The sequence below is a fragment of the Cyprinus carpio genome, chromosome B14 (assembly GCF_018340385.1).
Source record: "Cyprinus carpio isolate SPL01 chromosome B14, ASM1834038v1, whole genome shotgun sequence".
NCBI classification, from domain to species: domain Eukaryota; kingdom Metazoa; phylum Chordata; class Actinopteri; order Cypriniformes; family Cyprinidae; genus Cyprinus; species Cyprinus carpio.
Genome location: NC_056610.1, coordinates 10,270,845 through 10,280,812, shown reverse-complemented (window position 1 = coordinate 10,280,812; position 9,968 = coordinate 10,270,845).

Below are 9,968 nucleotides of genomic sequence, written 5' to 3'. Positions count from 1 at the left end.
TTAATAGAAAGAAATATGCATTCATCGTGATATTACAGCCCATGATTTTATGAATATCAGGATGATTGCCCTTTAACAGGTCCTTTCTTGCGCAGGAGCATGGTGAAATAATGGAGTGTGGCTTTGAAGCAGTGTAGTGAATCTAATCAGCTGTCTCTTCATTTCCCCTAAACAATCAGCTGAAAGAAAAGGCCTTCCAGGGGAGCCACATCCAGGCAATAATTAGTTATGTAAGCATGATTACTGACTGGTTGAGTAAATGCTCGGGCTAAATACTGGCAAACACTCCAGCGCTCTGGGTACTGAGCAGAAGATGGTTTCCAGCAGTGGACTTCATTTTCAATGTGTGATGTCATAATCGACTGCCATGGAGGTTAGACGTCTTGCAGAGTGCAAGAAACATTTTCGCAATTTCTCTCCCTCCGTCTCCGACTGTTTCTCTCTTTCACAAACAAATGGAAGCACTAACTAAATCACAGTTGCTTCACTAATGAAAAAGCTTTACATACATATGTTACTGAACGTTATGTGAGAACCATAATGACATTTAATGTTATCACTGAAAATTTTGAAACAACCGTAGCTTTTGTTAAAGGAATAGTTCACCCAAAAATGAAAATGTATCACATTCAGGCCACACAAGATGTAGAGGAGTTTCTTTCTCCATTGGAACAGATCTGGAGAAATTTAGCATTACATGATTTGCTCACCAATGGATCCTCTGCAGCGAATGGGTGCTGTCACAATGAGAGTTAAAATAGCTGATAAAAACATCACAATAATCCACAAGCAATTCACATGACTGCTTTCATCACTGAAAAAATAAAAAAGCAAATTTCAGCATTTTTCGGGGAACTATTCCTTTCACAAAGTGAAAGTGACTTAAATATCATGCTTTTCTTCACAACGTTATTGAAATATTGTGAACAAGTCATATAAACTACTTCTATGACACTTGTGTCCTTTTTTAAGTTTAGTCAAATTTCAAAGTCATGCAGATACAGAACAGCCTGGTGGCGTGTAAATAATGAATTTGTTTAGGTGCACTATTTCCTTAAAAGTATGGCACACAAACAGGCAACCTCTCAGTTTGTCCCTCAGAGCTCAATTAAATGTCCACACCAATTGCAGCTTAACTTTTTTATCCACATTCACAGCTGAACTTTTGGCTCTCTGTGTTGCACTGTTTTTCCAATAATGCAGTAGTATGGCCCCATTTACACCTGGTATTTACATCTGTCTCTAGTCATCCAACCACTAGTGGTCAGCTATAAATACAGATAGAAATGGGGTCCAATGCATCTTGTGATCCAATCACTCAAACCACTTTCCGGGGTGCACATAGCCAAGTGCCAATGTATCCTAGTGAGTCACAAGGCTGTCTATTCATCAAACACATATTCACTGCACCAAAACAAGAGTTTTAAGTTTTACCCACTATTGCTGCCTTCAAGTCCTCCTGGGAAGTTTGTACTTGTGGGTTCAGAATTACAATGTGTTTTAAAGTTATTTTTGGTATAAAATGGACAATGCAGACATTTCATTTTTCTTTCTCTTTTTACTTCCTGACAAAGTCAACAACAAAATGTTCAACAATGTATTATTCTTGGACTCCACAGAAAAAAAGTGACCAGTATTTTTGGTCATTTTTTCTGGAAAAGAAAGACTGTAAATCATACAAAAAGTTTGGAATAATTACAATTTTTAATGTTTTTGAAAGATTTCTCTTATGCTCATCAAGGCTGCATTTATTTGATCAAAAATACAGTAAAAACAGTAATATTTTGAATTAAATTTTGAAATACTATTTTGTATTTTAATATATTTTAAATGTAATTTATTCCTTCAATGGGAAAGCTGAATTAACATTTCTTATTATTATCATTGCAATAATAATAATGAGAAGAAGTAGAAGAAGAAGAAAAAGAAGCAGCAAGGACACAATCTATATAAAAAGAAAAACTTGGGGGAAAAATAATTCTTTAGAAGCAAATCAGCATATTAGAATGATTTCTGATGTATCAAAGCTTTGCCATCACAGGAATAAATTCCATAAAAAAAAAAAGAATATATATATATATATATATATATATATATATATATATATATATATATATTTTTATATAGATATAATATTTTATATTATATATATAAAAGCTCATTTCAATTGAAATAATGTTTCACAGTATTGCTGTTTTTAATGTATTCTTATCAAATAACTGTAGCTTCGGTGAGCATAAGAGATTTCTTAATGAAAAAAAAAAATCTTAATGATTCCAACCTTTTGACTAGTAGTATAAATACAAATACTTGTCTTCAAAGATGTAAATATAGTGTCAACTTTGAATATAAATGACCTCAGAGAGACAAGCCACAATACTCTCATTTGGATTTCCATATAAACAGGCCCTATGAAACAAACATCATTTCAGGATAACAGCGCTGACTCTTGCACCTAAAAGCTCTTGATTAAAGTTTCGTTGAGCAGGAGGGTATCAATTCAGCAAGACGCATGTTTCTTTCTTTTTTTTCCTCTCCCTGCCTTTTATTGCTTACTGATGCAGAATACTTAAAACTGCTGAGGTTGTTTTACTTCAAAACTCCCCCTTAGAAGATTTACAGTCTGTTAGAGGACACATTTACAGTGTTTTCACCTCCAGATCAAGTGATTCACAACTCGCAAGTTGCTCGGCTTTTTATAAATTCCAAAGTAAACATCGGACTGGAATAAATAGGCTAGAGTTTTATTATTATTTAATCTTATATTCTGTCAGAACAGCAACAGCTACAAACTGTTCTAAGCAATCTGGGATATTATGTTGTAGGAGTAGCACTTTATCAGAGGCTAAATCGCTAAGAACAGGGACTTTAGATCTGAAATGTCGCTATTCCCTCGAGAGTGAGTGTTTAAGCACAGTTATTTAGGATGGAGTGTTGCAAAAAATTGATTTTCAACAGGCTTGACTTTAATAGAAAGGTATGTTTGGTTAAGGATCTAGCAGTCAGAAGTGCAGGATAAAGCATATGTGCTTCATTTGCACGTATTACCATATGCAAATGTGGGACAGAAATGCACCAATCAGCAAGTCCAATTAAAGGATTTACCTCTAGCAGGTGCATACATGTGCCTTTGAAGCGTTCGACTGCAGCTGCAATCAAAGAACGCCTTAAAACCTGCATTTACTTTGAGGACAGATGTGTCTTCCCGCAGTTGCAACTCCGCACCGTTCCTAGAGAGAACAAGGAAGCTATTGATGATTTTTCAGCATCTCTATTGTCATTCCAATCATAGCTCTATCAGTAACATCCCTTGCACTGAACACAGCTGACAATCGCCTGCAAGCTATTCCTGTCCCATGCCACAAAGGCCCAAGACTGAGATGAATCCCAGACTATATGTGAGCGTGCTGCAAGCCTAAAATCTGCCAATTAATTTCTTGATTGAAAAGCTCTCATTAGGGCGCTGTATTCCCAGACTCCATGTTAAACAGCAGAAGAGTGACATCTCTGTCCTTGAGCATAATAAATAACACAATTAAAAAACACGTCGCAGAACAATCATTTCTCACAGGGACACCCACACAAACACTTGTCTTCACGATGTTTCTGTACATTGTTCAAACATGGCAGGTGCTCAAGGTGGTTTGAATGATCCTTGAAAAAAAATGGATAAAATATTCCAGCAAATGAGAGATTGGTGTCAAAAAGAGAGACTGGTTCTTGAAAACCGTTCATGGACAGTTGCAGCTGTAAGACAGCCTAAGCTTTTTTACTGTATACGGATGGGTCATGATGGTTGACTAGGTTTTTATTTTATCTTCAGTTTTGATATTTTTAGCGATGTGCTTTAATTGGTAGGCTGACAGCTTGCTGTGCTTTAGCCGTTTCACAGTAAATCCCCCTAGAAAAAATAGATGAAACTTAGATTCATCCCCATTTAAAGCATCACAGCTACAGCCAAGCAGACAAACATTGTGCTCTGTTTTTAAACACAAGAAAGGATCTCAAGAGCTTCTGTTTACACCATTATTCACTAGTTGGTGTACCTAGCTCTGGTTGCACCAATAACTGTTGTGAACATCACTGCAGCTCATTCCATGTCGTTCCTTATTAATATTAAGTCAGTTTAAACACAACAAAGATTTCAGAGGGAGAAGGGTTTATAAGTTGTACTAGTGCAAGATAATTCAATGTAGCTCTTTGTCTGTGACGAATGAGTGCAAATGCAGGGTTATCTGATTGAATGAACCTGGTCTCAAATGCCTATAAATACTATGCTAAAAAAAAAATTAATATTTGTGGTATTGATACATTTTTGCATATCAATACAACAAGTTTCTGTTTTAATTTGGTGTACTATTTAGACGCACTTTCATGAGATCGGGTTGTAGAGCGAACACACAGACTGAATGAATAATAATAATAATAATAATAAGACATTAAATAAATAAAATACACATTATTAATATTAAAATTATTAATACAATGTATTGATAATAATATATATGCAACACATGATACGTTTTATTAAAAAAAAATAAGGCCATGCTTATTTGAATAATATAATACAATGCAATATATAATTATTAAATAAAGTGATATATACAATGCCCTCCATAAGTATTGGGACAGTAATGACAAAATTGCTCTGTTTGCTTTGGAGTCAAGACATTTGTAAATATGATTAAAAGATGAATATGAGACAAAACTACAGAATGTCACATTTTATTATTAGTTGTTTCAACACATAAAAGTTTTACCAAATTAAAAGGAAAGCACTATCTATCCCACTATCTGATTTGACCAAAAGTATTGGAACAGTTGAACCTAAGGCAGATGTAAAAGATTAAAAGCTATTATTTTGTTGCAGATTGCTTGCGTGCAATCAGAGCAGTGAATCTGCGACCCACAGATATCACCAGACTCTGGTCTCATCCTTTGAAATGATTTTCCCAGTCTTTAATGCAGCCAATTCCACACTGGTGCTTAGTCTCCACTACAGCTGGTGAAATTCATGTTCAGTCAGATTTTAATCTGAAGATTGATTTGGGCAATCTAAGACTTTACATTTCTTTGCCCTGATAAACTCCTTGACTGAACTGGCAGGGTGTTTTGGGTCATTGTCCTGATGCAATATGTAGCACTTTCTGATGAGCCTGATGGCATTTTATTGAACATTGGTAGGGAAGATGGTTTTGTACCCTTCAAAATTCATACTGTCATCATTAAAATTGAGAGGGCCTGTTCCTGAGACAGCCATGCATGCCCATGTCATGACACCACCTCCACCAAGCTTAACAGATGAGGTTGTATACTTGGGATCATTTGTGCAGTTCCCTTTTTTCTCCACACTTTTGCTTTCCCATCACTTAGATAAAGGTTAATCTTTGTCTCATCTGTCAATAAAAATCTGTTCCAAAAATCTACTGGCTTTTGCAAACTCTAATCTTGCCTTTCTATTTTTGGTGTTGGTCAGAGGTTTGCATCTTGCTGTGTAGCCTCTAATTCTGTGTCAAAGTCTCCTGCAGAGAATAGATTGTCAGAGCATCACTCCAGCTTTCTGGAGGTTGTTGGTGATTTTACAGACCCGGATAGGGTTTATCTTCACAGCTTTGATGATTTACCTGTCATCAACTACTGTTGTTTTTCTCAGCCAATAAGGTTGTTGTTGGTTGCTGATGTCACCGGTGGTTTCCAAACTCTTGATTTCTCCATGCCCTTTGTTTTTGCTATAGCTCTAATTGTCTTCCTCTTTTATTTTAGCAGCCAAATTGCTTGCTTTTCTCTCAAAGTCAGCTTCCTTGTCTTCATCTTGGTTTGTGTGTGTCATCATCGAATACAAGACTCAGAATGCAGAAGCAATGGATATAACTGATAAAACACATTCCCTGCTTTTAATATCTGAACAATTAATGCAACAGGGCACAGCTGATCACTCAGAAAGAGGCAACTGTCCCAATTCTTATGCTCACATCAGATAGGAGGGATGAAGCTCTAAAAGTGCTGAACTTCTTAGCTGGTAACACCCAACAATAAAATGTGACATTCTGTAGTTTTGTCTCATATTCATCTTTTAATCATATTTACAGATTTCTTGAAATTTTATATATATAAATAATTAGATTATGCTTATTGTAAAAATGTAATAAAATAATCATGTGAAACTGATTACATATATAATATATAAGAGTGACATATATAATATATAACAATAACATGCAACACATGATCTCAGACATGTTACTTTTTAATGTAAAATAATTTATATTATCATGTCATGACTATATTTTAATAATTTAATACAATACAATGTATAATCATGTAAAAATTAATGGATAATATAATATAATACACATGATGTCAGACATGTTACTTTCTAATATAAAATAATTTTTACTATCACAATTTTAATAATTTAATACAATGTACAATCATGTAAAAAATTAAGTTACAATATAATATGCAATATACGTGCATATCTTACTTTTTAATATAAACGTATATTATAATGTTTTTTTAATAACAGCTATAACCCAATATATAATCTTTATATAAAAACTACGTGACATGTATAAACTTTACTACAAGGATTAAATTAATCTTGCTGACTCTCAACTACAGTGAAGACACTGATCACGTGAGCTCCATCAGGTCGCTCTGTATTTGCATTAAGTTTAACCTTTCTCAACTTCTGTGTCACTGGACACTTAAAAAAAATGAGTACAGATGCTCTTTTGAAAATATGTAGGCTACTTTTGCACATCCATACTATAGGTTTAAATGTAATTTACACAGGGAATGCCACTTTTCATACATTACAGCGTGAAGTGGAGCAGTCACGAGAGGTTGTTTCGCAGGTAGTGAACAGCGTAAAAGGCCGTCTGACATTTTTCATGTGGAAATTTCGCCAGTCTCTTTCGTTACATGCCGTGATGGATTTTTGAGTGCCTCGTAATTGCAGTTGTCGTTTCCTCTCTATACTGTAGCCGCGCGTGACAGGCGGCAGCGCTGATACCAGCATTTTACCGTGAGGCGTAATGTATGCGTCCCCCGAGATCGCTCGGACACCGGCTTTCTAATAGAACAGGTGAGGGAAGCCACTTATTCCGAAGTTGCCATGGAGATCTCTGGGAAAAAACGGCGCTAATTCTTCGTCTTTTGTTTTCTATTCAAATATATTTAAATGTTCCATCCTTTTAGTGGCGTGTCGTGCATTTGTAAATGTAAGTGCTTTGCTTTTGTGAGGAAAGAGGACAGCGAGAGAGGGCTTATCAGGGAAAGTGTTACTTCTCGAGGCGTTCTTGTAGAACATATCACCATATTTGATCTGAGAGAGCTGAACGGCAGCATTTTAAACGCCGTGTGTTTGCATTTAGATTGGTGTTGTGCGCTCGTATACGGCTGATATTGATGAAATGGAAAAGGCCTATACTGATGTGTGTCATGACTTTAATTCGCATAGGCCTTCTGAACATTTTATTCATTCTCTCACTGACTCGTACTTAATGGAAGCAGAAGTGCTCAGCCTTTCCAAGAATTGTTTCTCCATCTTTCACTTTAAAATGCCAGGCTCCACACAATAATAGTTCCGTCTTTTTAATTTCCACTTGAAACAACATTTAGACAGAGCTCTTTCTCCATTAACACACTAATGTCAGAAGGCTTTGGTTCTTTGAAAGCCAGTTTTGTCTGTTTAATTTCCAAAGATTTTGAGATATATTTCTCGAGATTTTTTTTTAAAGTAGGCCTATATTTTCTTCTCAAGACATTGGCATGACTAATCTTCATGTGACCTTGAACCTCAAAACCAGTCACATGGGTAGCCTAAATTTGTAGCAATAGCCAAAAATACATTTTTTGGTTCAAAATTATTGATTTTTCTTTCATGCCAAACACTATTAGGATAGTAAGTAAAGATCATGTTCCATGAAGATATTTTATACATTTCCTAACATAAATATATAAAAACTGAATATTTAGTAATATGCATAGCTAAGAACTTAATTTGGACAACTTTAAAGGCAATTTCCTAAAAAAATATATATTTAAAGTGTATTTATATAGTTAGAAATTGATACTTTTGAATTTCTTGTATTGGATCAATGAAGAAAAAAAGCATTTTGGGTCTGGATGGTGTAGTTATGCCATCTACTAGCAGGGCTAACCGGGTCAAGCTAACCTGTAAAAACCCTCACATCAACTACCCATCCACAGATAACTTATACATGGCAAAATAACATTTTGTAGCTTTTCTTTTTTGACAGGAAATCAAACTGCAGAAACACTCCCAAGAGCTTCAGGAATGACAAGGATGATGACTCACTTTAAATCACTTATTACTGTATCCCAAATATAAGACAGACATAATTTTGACAGGTATGAATAAACTATGGCAGATCTGCCTGACTGATTACACGGCTAAAGTATCAGCGCCTCCATGACAAGCGTCATTTCAGCTGTCTGAAATGATTAGGCCGAGCTGAAGAGAAAAGCCTCGGATGACAAAGTTAAGACTCAGCCTAAATGAAGTCTTCACTTATAAGAATAATAAAACTGGCTGCTTCTTCTCAGCATAATTATGCTCTCGAGGACTTACCAGCTATCTGAGACAGGGGAAATGCCATGAAGTTTCTGTTGAAGCAATCCCTGCTGGAGAATACAGCCAAAACCAGCTTAAGGTGTTTTGGGAGTTTGCAGCTGGTTTCTAGCTGGTCCAAACTTCTGTTTGTTTTAATGCAACCTCCTAACAATTTAGTGTGTTAACAATATTTCATATATGCACTGATACATTTAGGATTTAATTTTAAGTTATAATTGAGAAAACATCTCAAACCATTTGATTACACGTTGGGTGACAAAGCTGACATACAGTTGTGACAGAAAACAAAAGCAAGCATAAATATTTAATAAGATAAAAAAAAAATCAAAACCTACAAAACTCATCAGAGGATGTGAGGCCTTGTCGGAGGTTAAATATGGAAAGAGGATGTAAAAATCAATACAAAACAATGGATAATTCCCTCTCAGGAATGGAAAAAGCATGCATTTATGCACCACTCAAGTGGGGAGGCTCTGGAAAAGGCAGAAACACAGGATGAAATGAGAAACATTATGTAGAGGGGGGGAGCTTTTACAGCTGCCAAGAACTATGCTACAGTATAGCAAATCAAAATAAGTGACTATTCTGGAAAAAAGACCGTTAAATGCAACTATATAATAAGAGGACATGGCAACACTGTTCTATCAGGATGAATAGCAGGCACATGCTTTGTCTCAAACAAACAAACAAAAAAGGCAGGAAAAGGCTGGTATTAACCTTTTCTTGACCAAAAGTAAATAAACAAATAAATGAGAAAAAGTGCTAGAAGGTGTATATTTTAGTAAATTACCAAGGGATTAAAAAAATCCAAAAAATATCACTCTAAATGAAATAAGGAAATTGCACATTAAATCATGACACCTTTATTACAGGACACTGAGGCAAATCAACAGATATAACAACAAATGTCTTCACAAATTTTGGAGCATTCAGGTTTTACAGTAGACTAACACTAAGTCCTGATTTAAATCCATTAAACTTTATAATTCTAGGATAAGAGTCAACTGTGCCTTGTGCTTTTCAAACCTGTGTCCTGGATTGAGACCGTAGCATGTCTCAAACCGGCATTAACAGAATTTTGTGCTTTAAACGTGCACAGAACACCGCACACATCAATTAGATGGCAATCATCTAATATCTCTCAAATACAAGTCTTTATGGAGATGGAAATGCACTGTGAATGCTCACTGACATTTGATACACAGCCTACAGCAGATGGAAAGATCATTCCCCGAGTCTGGAATGACGCTCTTCCATAAACAATGTCTTGGAACCATTTTCAGCACGTGGATTAGGCTACTGGCTCAACGCCATGGCTATTTTCATTTAAAAATAAATCTCGCTAGGCTCAAACTTAGATTAATCTGTG